Raw genomic sequence first — 12,248 nt, 5'->3', positions numbered from 1 at the left:
GAATCTTTTCACCATTAACCTAGAAGTTTTATTATCAGTGCTGTATAGTTGGAGAAGTCTTGAGAATATTGGAAGAATAAAACTGAAATCCAGAGGCAGGAGACTTAAGCCCAAAACTTGAGAAAACCAGAAAACTCCTGACTACACGGAACATTAAGGAATAAGAGACCATCCAAAAGCCTCCATACCTACACTAAAACCAACCACCACCCAAGAGCCAATAAGCTCTAGTACAAGACATACCACGCAAATTCTTTAGCAATGCAGGAACATAGACCTGAGTGTCAACGTACAGGCTGTCCAAAGTCACACCTAACACAGAGACCCATCGCAAAACTCATTACTGGACACTCCACTGCACTCCAGAGAGAAGAAATCCAATTCCACGCACCAGAATGCTGACACAAGCTTCCCTAACCAGGAAACCTTGACAAACCAATCGTCCAACCCCACCCACTGGGTGAAACCTCCACAATAAAAAGGAACCACAGACCACAAGAATATAGAAAGCCCACTCCAGACACAGCAAGCTAAACAAGATGAAAAGGCAGAGAAATACCCAACAGGTAAAGGAACATGAAAAAAGCCCACCAAGTCAAACAAAAGAGGAAATAGGGAATCTACCTGAAAAAGAATTTAGAATAACGATAATAAAAATGATCCAAAATCTTGAAAACAAAATGGAGTTACAAATAAATAGCCTGGAGACAAAGATTGAGAAGATGCAAGAAAGGTTTAACAAGGAACTAGAAGAAATAAAAAAAAGTCAATTAAAAATTAATAATGAAATAAATGAGATCAAAAACACTCTGGAGGGAACCATGAGTAGAATAACAGAGACAGAAGATAGGATAAGTGAGTTAGAAGATAAAATGGTGGAAATAAATGAAGCTGAGAGGAAAAAAGAAAAAAGAATCAAAAGAAATGATAGGATAAGTGAGTTAGAAGATAAAATGGTGGAAATAAATGAAGCTGAGAGGAAAAAAGAAAAAAGAATCAAAAGAAATGAGGACAACCTCAGGGACCTCTGGGACAATGTGAAACGCCCCAACATTCGAATGATAGGAGTCCCAGAAGAAGAAGACAAAAAGAAAGGCCATGAGAAGTTACTCGAGGAGATAATAGCTGAAAACTTCCCTAAAATGGGGAAGGAAATAGCCACCCAAGTCCAAGAAACCCAGAGAGTCCCAAACAGGATAAACCCAAGGCGAAACACCCCAAGACACATATTAATCAAATTAACAAAGATCAAACACAAAGAACAAATATTAAAAGCAGCAAGGGAGAAACAACAAATAACACACAAAGGGATTCCCATAAGGATAACAGCTGATCTATCAATAGAAACCCTTCAGGCCAGAAGGGAATGGCAGGACATACTTAAAGTAATGAAAGAGAATAACCTACAACCTAGATTACTCTACCCAGCAAGGATCTCATTCAGATACGAAGGAGAACTCAAAAGCTTTACAGACAAGCAAAAGCTGAGAGAATTCAGCACCACCAAACCAGCTCTTCAACAAATACTAAAGGATCTTCTCTAGACAGGAAACACAGAAAGGTGGTGTAAACGTGAACCCCAAACAACAAAATAAATGGCAACGGGACCATACCTATCAATAATTACCTTAAATGTAAATGGGTTGAATGCCCCAACCAAAAGACAAAGGCTGGCTGAATGGATACAAAAGCAAGACCCCAGTATATGCTGTCTACAAGAGACCCACCTCAAAGCAAGGGACACATACAGACTAAAAGTGAAGGGCTGGAAAAAAATATTCCACACAAACGGAGACCAAAAGAAAGCAGGAGTCGCAATACTCATATCAGATAAAATAGACTTTCAAATAAAGGCTGTGAAAAGAGATAAAGATGGACACTACATAATGATCAAAGGATCAATCCAAGAAGAAGATATAACAATTATAAATATATATGCACCCAACATAGGAGCACCGCAATATGTAAGGCAAACGCTAACGAGTATGAAAGAGGAAATTAATAGTAACACAATAATAGTAGGAGACTTTAATACCCCACTCACAACTATGGATAGATCAACTAAACAGAAAATGAACAAGGAAACACAAACTTTAAAGGACACAATGGACCAGCTAGACCTTATTGACATCTATAGGACGTTTCACCCCAGAACAATCAACTTCACCTTTTTCTCAAGTGCACACGGAACCTGCTCCAGAATAGATCACATCCTGGGCCATAAATCTAGTCTTGGTAAATTCAAAAAAATTGAAATCATACCAGTCATCTTTTCTGACCACAGTGCAGTAAGATTAGATCTCAATTACAGGAAAAAAATTATTAAAAATTCAAACATATGGAGGCTAAACAACACGCTTCTGAATAACCAACAAATCATAGAAGAAATCAAAAAAGAAATCAAAATATGCATAGAAATGAATGAAAATGAAAACACAACAACCCAAAACCTATGGGACACTGTAAAAGCAGTGCTAAGGGGAAGATTCATAGCATTACAGGCCTACCTCAAGAAACAAGAAAAAAGTCAAACAACCTAACTCTACACCTAAAGCAACTAGAGAAGGAAGAAATGAAGAACCCCAGGGTTAGTAGAAGGAAAAAAATCTTAAAAATTAGGGCAGAAATAAATGCAAAAGAAACTAAAGAGACCATAGCAAAAATCAACAAAGCTAAAAGCTGGTTTTTTGAAAAAATAAACAAAATTGACAAACCATTAGCAAGACTCATTAAGAAACAAAGGGAGAAGAACCAAATTAACAAAATTAGAAACGAAAATGGAGAGATCACAAGAGACAACACTGAAATACAAAGGATCATAAGAGACTACTACCAGCAGCTCTATGCCAATAAAGTGGACAACTTGGAAGAAATGGACAAGTTCTTAGAGAAGTATAACTTTCCAAAACTGAATCAGGAGGAAATAGAAGATCTTAACAAACCCATCACAAGCAAGGAAATCGAAACTGTAATCAGAAATCTTCCAGCAAACAAAAGCCCAGGACCAGATGGCTTCACAGCTGAATTCTACCAAAAATTTAGGGAACAGCTAACACCTATCCTACTCAAACTCTTCCAGAAAATTGCAGAAGAAGGTAAACTTCCAAACTCATTCTATGAGGCCACCATCACCCTAATTCCAAAACCAGACAAAGATGCCACAAAAAAAGAGAACTACAGGCCAATATCACTGATGAACATAGATGCAAAAATCCTTAACAAAATTCTAGCAAACAGAATCCAACAACATATTAAAAAAATCATACACCATGACCAAGTGGGCTTTATCCCAGGAATGCAAGGATTCTTTAATATCCGCAAATCAATCAATGTAATACACCACATTAACAAATTGAAAGATAAAAACCATATGATTATATCAATAGATGCAGAAAAAGCCTTTGACAAAATTCAACATCCATTTATGGTTAAAACTCTCCAGAAAGCAGGAATAGAAGGAACATACCTCAACATAATAAAAGCTATATATGACAAACCCACAGCAAGCATCACCCTCAATGGTGAAAAATTGAAAGCATTTCCCCTGAAATCAGGAACAAGACAAGGGTGCCCACTTTCACCACTACTATTCAACATAGTTTTGGAAGTGTCGGCCACAGCAATCAGGACAGAAAAAGAAGTAAAAGGAATCCAGATAGGAAAAGAAGAAGTGAAACTCTCTCTGTTTGCAGATGATATGATCCTCTACATAGAAAACCCTAAAGACTCTACCAGAAAATTACTAGAGCTTATCAATGAATACAGTCAAGTTGCAGGATATAAAATTAACACACAGAAATCTCTTGCATTCCTATACACTAACAATGAGAAAACAGAAAGAGAAATTAAGGAAACGATACCATTCACCATTGCAACAAAAAGAATAAAATACTTAGGAGTATATCTACCCAAAGAAACAAAAGACCTATACATAGAAAACTATAAAACACTGATGAAAGAAATCAAAGAGGACACAAACAGATGGAGAAATATACTGTGTTCATGGATTGGAAGAATCAATATTGTCAAAATGGCTATACTACCCAAAGCAATCTATAGATTCAATGCAATCCCTATCAAGCTACCAATGGTATTTTTCACAGACCTAGAACAAATAATTTCACAATTTGTATGGAAATACAAAAAACCTCGAATAGCCAAAGTAACCTTGAGAAAGAAGAATGGAACTGGAGGAATCAACCTGCCTGACTTCAGACTATACTACAAAGCACAGTCATCAAGACAGTATGGTACTGGCACAAAGACAGAAATATAGATCAATGGAACGGAATAGAAAGCCCAGAGATAAATCCACGAACCTACGGTCACCTTATCTTCGACAAAGGAGGCAAGGATATACAATGGAAAAAAGACAACCTCTTTAACAAGTGGTGCTGGGAAAACTGGTCAACCACCTGTAAAAGAATGAAACTAGAACACTTTCTAACACCTTACACAAAAATAAACTCAAAATGGATTAAAGATCTAAATGTAAGACCAGAAACTATAAAACTCCTAGAGGAGAACATAGGCAAAACACTCTCCGACATAAATCACAGCAGGATCCTCTATGACCCACATCCCAGACTTTTAGAAACAAAAGCAAAAATAAACAAATGGGACCTGATGAAACTTAAAAGCTTTTGCACAACAAAGGAAACTATAAGCAAGGTGAAAAGACAGCCCTCAGATTGGGAGAAAATAATAGCAAATGAAGCAACAGACAAAGGATTAATCTCAAAAATATACAAGCAACTCCTGCAGCTCAATTCCAGAAAAATAAATGACCCAATCAAAAAATGGGCCAAAGAACTAAACAGACATTTCTCCAAGGAAGACATACGGATGGCAAATAAACACATGAAAAGATGCTCAACATCACTCGTTATCAGAGAAATGCAAATCAAAACCACAATGAGGTACCATTACACGCCAGTCAGGATGGCTGCTATCCAAAAGTCTACAAGCAATAAATGCTGGAGAGGGTGTGGAGAAAAGGGAACCCTCTTACACTGTTGGTGGGAATGCAAATTAGTACAGCCACTATGGAAAACAGTGTGGAGATTCCTTAAAAAGCTGGAAATAGATCTGCCATATGACCCAGCAATACCACTTCTAGGCATACACACTGAGGAAACCAGATCTGAAAGAGACACGTGCACCCCAATGTTCATCGCAGCACTGTTTATAATTGCCAGGACATGGAAGCAACCTAGATGCCCATCAGCAGACGAATGGATGAGGAAGCTGTGGTACATATACACCATGGAATATTACTCAGCCATTAAAATGAATTCATTTGAATCAGTTCTAATGAGATGGGTGAAACTGGAGCCCATTATACAGAGCGAAGTAAGCCAGAAAGATAAAGACCATTACAGTATACTAACACATATATATGGAATTTAGAAAGATGGTAACGATAACCCTATATGCAAAAAAAGAAAAAGAGACTCAGATGTATAGAACAGACTTGTGGACTCTGTGGGAGAAGGCGAGGGTGGGATGTTTCAAGAGAACAGCATCGAAACATGTATATCTAGGGTGAAACAGATCACCAGCCCAGGTTGGATGCATGAGACAAGTGCTCAGGCCTGGTGCACTGGGAAGACCCAGAGGGATGGGGTGGAGAGGGAGGTGGGAGGGGGGACCGGGATGGGGAATACATGTAAATCCATGGCTAATTCATTTCAATGTATGACAAAAACCACTGCAATGATGTAAAGTAATTAGCCTCCAACTAATAAAAATAAATGGGAAAAAAAAAAAGGATTTTTAACTTCCAGCTTAGATGTTACATATGCAGAATTCTGAAGTTTTCTACTAATGAAGGCATTCAGAATCTGTGACGTAAGTATAGACTTTGTGTTTTGGCGAAATTCAAAATCTGTTGTTCTGAAAGATATGTTTGGATCAATAAATCTTGATGTTCCGTCTACAGAAGCTATTGTCTGTTTTCTAAATAGAAGAGCAAAAAATAATAAGAATTAGAACACAGAACTCATGAATTTTAGAAGTCTCATTTGGCCTACAGAGCCAAAATGTTTTAACAGCTGTACTAGAGACTGACTGAAAATATTAGCACATTTATTCAGGCATGGCAAGATTTAAATCTAATTTAAAGCTTCCTCTATCACAATGGCAGATTTATTGTGTAAGTTTATTGTATAAGCAATGTCTGTTGGAAACTCCTCACTGAATATTAAATTCAGCTACATTTCCAGAACATCATTTTGAGAAACATGATGTTTTCCAGATTTCCTTCCATTTTATTTAAGTCTGAAAAGATCATATTTCAGTTTTAAAAAATCAAAGTATGGAATCACCTTGATATCATCTCCAATATATGATAAGGTTGCAGTGCCTAATGGATACCAAACAACATTTATAGAATACCTAAGTAAACTTTTTTTACCAGAACTCTAAAGAATAGGATTAGATAAAAGTACTTCATGAGCATGCATATTAAATAGATGGCATATAAAAGTAGGAGAGTCAACCCAATGTGAAAACAGTTGTAACAGCACAGAGAAACCACATTTAAATCAAGAAGAGCCAGGAAGCATTGTAGTATGCAGCCAGATTCATATCCTACAATATGTCCAGGCTCTTCTTGATTTAAATGTGGTTTCTCTGTGCTGTTACAACTCTTTTTGTTATAGCTAAAAGCTCCGGGAAACAAACTCACTCAGGATAGTGTGGATAGTGGAGAGCGGTTTATTACACCAGTGGGTCCAAGGCAGAGTCTCCTCTTTAGCCAGGGACCCCAGCTGACTTTTGTGAAAACCTTATATACCTTAAGTGTACGTGCTCAAGCCCACATCCACAAATTCCTAGCCTGGAAAATGTTAAAGGGAGATACACTCAGGTTACAGCCATGATTCATAATCAGAAGGGTCAGCTGGTTATATGTTGTAGCCTACACCAGTGGGTGCCATAAAGATTACAAAGGTGATTGACTACATAGGGGATTGTCACATTCTTTTTGGCATCGGGAAATCTTAGTATGGAATCTGGTGTTTATCAGTCTGGGAGGCCAGTTCGGCAGTTGGTAGTTATCCCCATGGCTCTTAGGCACATAGTCCAAAGATCACTGAAAGTGCAAGCAGGCCTATAGTCCAAAGTTCACTGGGAATGTAAGACGGAGCTTCCTTCTTTTTCAAAATGCAGTCAACTCAGCCTGTTGCTTTCCTCCTTCATTCCCCTCTTGATGCTCTCAACTTCCAGTGTAAGCATCACTCATTGAGATGTACTGCATTTTAGGCTTCCTGGTATATACTCGGGTAAATGAAGTCATCCTCTATGATACAAAGTTGGAATACAAGGTCCACATAACAAAATCAACAGAACAACTATGACAATGGTTAATACAGTTTTCCACCAATCACCCTTTACCTATGATAGAACAGAAGTCCAAAAGGGAAGATTATCATCAGACATAGCTTTTACTTGATCTTTCATGTCATCTAGAGCGACTGATATATTGCCAGACAAATCAGGAATATATACACAACATTCAGCTTTGATTATAACACAGGTCCCTCCTTGAGCAGCTGTAAGTATGTCTAAAGCCATTCTATTTTGAATTACTGCTTTTCTCATTTGTATTTGTTCAGTATTTAGTGCTTGAATAGCTCTTAGGCTGTCATTTAGGGCTCTTTGGGTGAAATTAGTTAGAGCTTCAACTCTAATCATTTTGTCCACAGTGCCCAACGAGGGAACAAATATAGCAGCTAAATAATTATACCAATGGAAAACTGATCGTGACCCTCTGGCCCTTAGAGAGGGTAAATTTAAAGGCTCTTGTATTGTTGACATGATGTTTCCATGAGCAAAGGCCAGACCTAAAGTACACCTCTCTATCCATCCTGGGGGCAACCAAGGCCATAAGTTAGTCCCACATAACCAGTGGGTGCCATTAGAAGCAATCCACCTGATTCTGGGGTTGATTCCCCAGTCTGTCCCGGGCCATTGGGTGGATTGACTGGGATCATAAGAACTTTATATGTCTTATAGCACTGTTCTGTCCATAGAAAGCCCACTGGTTTTAAATTCTTTTTATCTAATGTTCAGTTTTTATATCCAATAGTGTGTACATCTTGTCCCCAGCAAATTTCAGCTAGCCTAACAAGTTGTCCCTTTTCTGGAGCAATCCACATGTATTCATCCCATATCTAGTAAAACTGGTCAAAATATCAGTTAATTTCTGATCTTTTGGACTTAATGACTGTCACATAATACTGATAAACATTTTCTGAGCTAAGAGTATAATTAAAATGTATCCCAGAGCCGTTCATCAGATCATCGGCCTTTTTATCGTACCAATGGGTAGTGGCTGCTGTGATTACAGTTTCTATATGCAATTTTTGTTGTTTTGCCTGATGCAAAAAATCATATCACCCCTCTGTAGAGGTAATACCCACCATGGGAGTCCATCCATGACAGACATGGGCATGTCTCCACATACCCAGCAGTTAGATTTTTTTATGGAAGTCAGCATGGGAATGTGCCGGTGAAATGAAAACGTTGTCTTGTGCTGAAACTACAGGTAGTCTCAAGAGAATACTGGCAAGTTCTTGAAGCAGCAATTGATTGTAGAGCTTCATCTCTTCTTCTACACAGTGGGATCCCTTTGTGTAGTCCACTCGGCGTCCTCCAGGTCTGCATGGTATGCTGTCTTCACCCTCGTGTGGTGGATCCAGGGAGTGGTACCTGCAACTTAACTGCCGTGGGGGTGGTTAGAACAACAGTGTATGGATCCTTCCAGTGTGGGGCCAAGGAGTCATGTTTCCAATCTTTGACCCACACCTGATCACTGGGCACAAATTCATGAATCTGTTCCCCAAGGGGAACCAGCACCCTTTCTTGTACAAACTTAGTTACCTGATTTATTACCTGACCCAATTGTTCCATCTGCTGTGAAATCCCATCCGCCCTTACCTGTGGCAGATTTGCCTACACCTGTCTTACTATGGGAGGGGGCCTCCCAAAGACAATTTCATATGGAGAATAACCGTGGGATGCAGGGTTACCCTTAAAAGGCTGCCAAAAGCAAGTCCATCCATGAACAGTCAGTCTCTATGACCCATTTTGAAAGTGTCTCTTTAAGAGTATGGTTGGTTCTTTCCACCACTCCAGAACTCTGGGGCCTATATAGCCATATGTTATTTCCACTTGATATTTAGAGCTTTACATACCTGTTGAATTAACTCAGTTACCAAAGGCAGGGCCATTGTCTGATCCTATACTGGTTGGGAACCCAAATCTGGGGATTATTTCCGAAGCAGAGAGCAAGCCACTTCATTTGCTTCTTCAGTTCGGGTGGGGAAGGCCTCTTCCCATCCTGAGAAGGTACATACCATGACCAGTAAATAACGACAATGTCGTCAGGGTTTCATCTCAGTAAAGTTCACTTCTAAATGTTCAAAGGATAGAGTGCCTTTTAACTGTTTTCCTGGAGACTTTTGTTTATGTCCAGGGACAGCATTGACATGTGAGCAAGCAGAACAGTTCCAGGATTCCAGTCTACATAAGGAGGAAAGTCTTGGAATTAAGAAATATTTTCAAATTAATTCTTCCATTTTGTCATGCCCCAAATGGGTTGCCTGGTGACCCTGAGACACCAGTGTGGGGGGCTAATGCCTCGGGTACCAGTAACCTGCCATCAGCAGTTCCCACCAACATTTCTCATTTGTGGTGGCCATTTCTGCTTCAGCCAGCTGATCTTGGACCAGGGTGTATGTACTGTGGGAGAGTCAAAGTTAACTCAGGCATTTTTGAGAGTACAAAGGTTCTGATAGATCCCTCACCAGCAACCCCAAAGTTCTCAGCCACATGTTTTGCAGCTTTATCTGCTAGTCAGTTTCCCTGTGCTTCTGGGGTGTCTTCCTTTTGGTGACTGCAACAATGTATCACTGCTACCTTTTCAGACTCCCATACAGCATCTAATAGTCAAGCCTTCTTCCTTGTTTTCAATGTCTTTTCCGCTGGCTGTCACAAGACCTCTCTCTTTATATAAAGCCCCATGTATTTCTAAAGTAGCAAAAGCATACCTGGAGTCTGTGTAAATGTTTGTCTTCTCACCTTTTGATAGCTGGAGGGCCCGAATTAGAATGCACAGTTTGGCATTGAGCACCGTTGAGCAGACCAGTGTGATGGCAGAGAGCCAGCCTCAACGATGGTTTCTTCTGTGACTGCTATATATCCCGACAGTCACTGTCCTTGTTTCATCAGGCTGGAGCCATTGGTGTACAGGACCCAATCTGGGTCCAGGATTGGCTGGTCTCTCAAGTCAGGTCTGCTGGCATAAACTTCTAAGATTTCCTTGCAATCATGTGAGGGCCCACCTTCTCCCACAGGAAGGAAAGTGGCCGGATTCAGGGTCTGACAAGGTTCAGTAGTAACATGGGGGTTCTCACATAACAGTCCCTGGTATTGAGTAATCCGGGATGTCAACAGCCATTTATGGGGGTCCCCTCACAGGAGAGTGTTGACCTCATGGGGAACTTTTACAATCAAATCTTGGCCCAAGGTCTGTTTAACTGCCTCCCAGACGAGTAAGGCAACCTCAACAACTGCCCGTAAGAATCCTGGCCACCCAGTAGCAACATTGTCCAGCCATTTCAAGAGATAAGCCACAGATTTGTCCCATGTCCCCATAATCTGGGTCAACACTCCCATAGCCACCTTGTTCTTTTCAGTCACATAAAGAGTAAACGGCTTAGCAAGGTCTGGCAGGCCCAAGGCGGGTGCTGACGTGATTGCCAGCTTGCCAGCTTTAATTCCTCACAGGGCTGTTGCTGTCTCTCAGTCCAATTTAGTGAATCTCCTTCTGGTCCAGTTAGGAGTTCATATAACGTCTGGGCCATCTTGGAATAGCCCGGAATCCAAATCCTACAAAACCCAGTGGCTCCCAAGAACTCTCGGACCTGTCTCCTGGTTCTTGGTTGTGGATTCTCAAAATGACCTCTTTTCTGAACTGGTCTAACAGCCTTGTCCCTCCTCTCAGAACAAACCCCAAGTTATCTCACCTCCTCTTTGCAGATCTGTGCCTTCTTTTTCGAGACTTGGTAGCCGGACTCCATCAACAGCTCTAGTAAAGCCTTGGTCCCTTCCCAGCAGTCTTCGCCATTCTTGGCAGCCAACAAGTCGTCCACATATTGTAGCAACCAGTATCTGCTCTGGCTGGAATGAGTCCAGGCCGGAAGCCAAGGCTTCCCCGAAGATGCCCGGGAAATTCTTGAATCCTTGTGGGAGGCCAGTCCAGGTGAGCTGTTGTTTGGCGCCCCCTGCTGGGTCTTCTCATTCAAAAGCAAAAATAGGTTGAGACATCAGGATAAGGCATATACAGAAGAAGGCATTCTTGAGATCTAAACACGTATAGATCTTAGCACTCTGAGAGGAGGCTAAGTAAAGTATAGAGGTTAGGAACGGTGGGATGTAGAGTCACGGTGGCCTGGTTGACCAGCCTGAGGTCCTGCACAGGTCTATAGTCCTGTCCTCCTTCTTTCTTGACTGGTAGGATTGGTGTGTTCCAGGCCGACTGGCATTCAATCAGGATGCTTGCCTGTCTCAGTCTGTTTATGTGTAGCAAAATGCCAACTCGAGCCTCTAGCGGCAGTGGGTACTGATGTTTTCTGACCGGGATGGCACCAGGTTTGAGTTCTATTACCACTGGAGCTTGATGTATGGCAAGCCCAGGGTGGGGGTTGGGGGTTAGTTTTCCACCCAAACCTTGGGGAATCATCGGATTAGTTCCCTCCCTTGGCTGTCTAGTCCAACCACATTTCCTTCCGGAGGGTCGTGTAACCTCAATTCATCTTGAGGGGTTACCGAGAGAGAATAAATAAGTAGTTTAAATAATAAATACCCACATCCAGAGAGTGGGTCTTTCTTGGGGGGTAAAGGTCACTTGTGCCCCCAATTTAGACGACAAGTCTCTCCCCAAAAGAGGTACTGGGCGTTCAGGAATATACAGGAATTCATGAGTCACTTGATGGCCCCCCCATTTGGCACTTCTGGGATAAACAGAATGGTCTGATCAGCTTTTCTCCGGCTACTCCTTCTATACCGGTGGCCTTTATTGAGAGGGGTGCTACTGGTTCAGTCACCACTGACATTTCTGCCCCAGCATCCACCATAAAGTCAATTATTTGGTCCTCAACTTTTAGTTTCACCATGGGCTCTCGGGGACCTTGTGTCTTTGAGCCCTGGCACCCCATTCAGTCTCTAGTCCAGCCAGCCCTATA

This window comes from Odocoileus virginianus, chromosome 20, assembly GCF_023699985.2.
Source record: "Odocoileus virginianus isolate 20LAN1187 ecotype Illinois chromosome 20, Ovbor_1.2, whole genome shotgun sequence".
In the NCBI taxonomy this organism is placed as follows: domain Eukaryota; kingdom Metazoa; phylum Chordata; class Mammalia; order Artiodactyla; family Cervidae; genus Odocoileus; species Odocoileus virginianus.
This window is presented reverse-complemented; position numbering follows the sequence as displayed.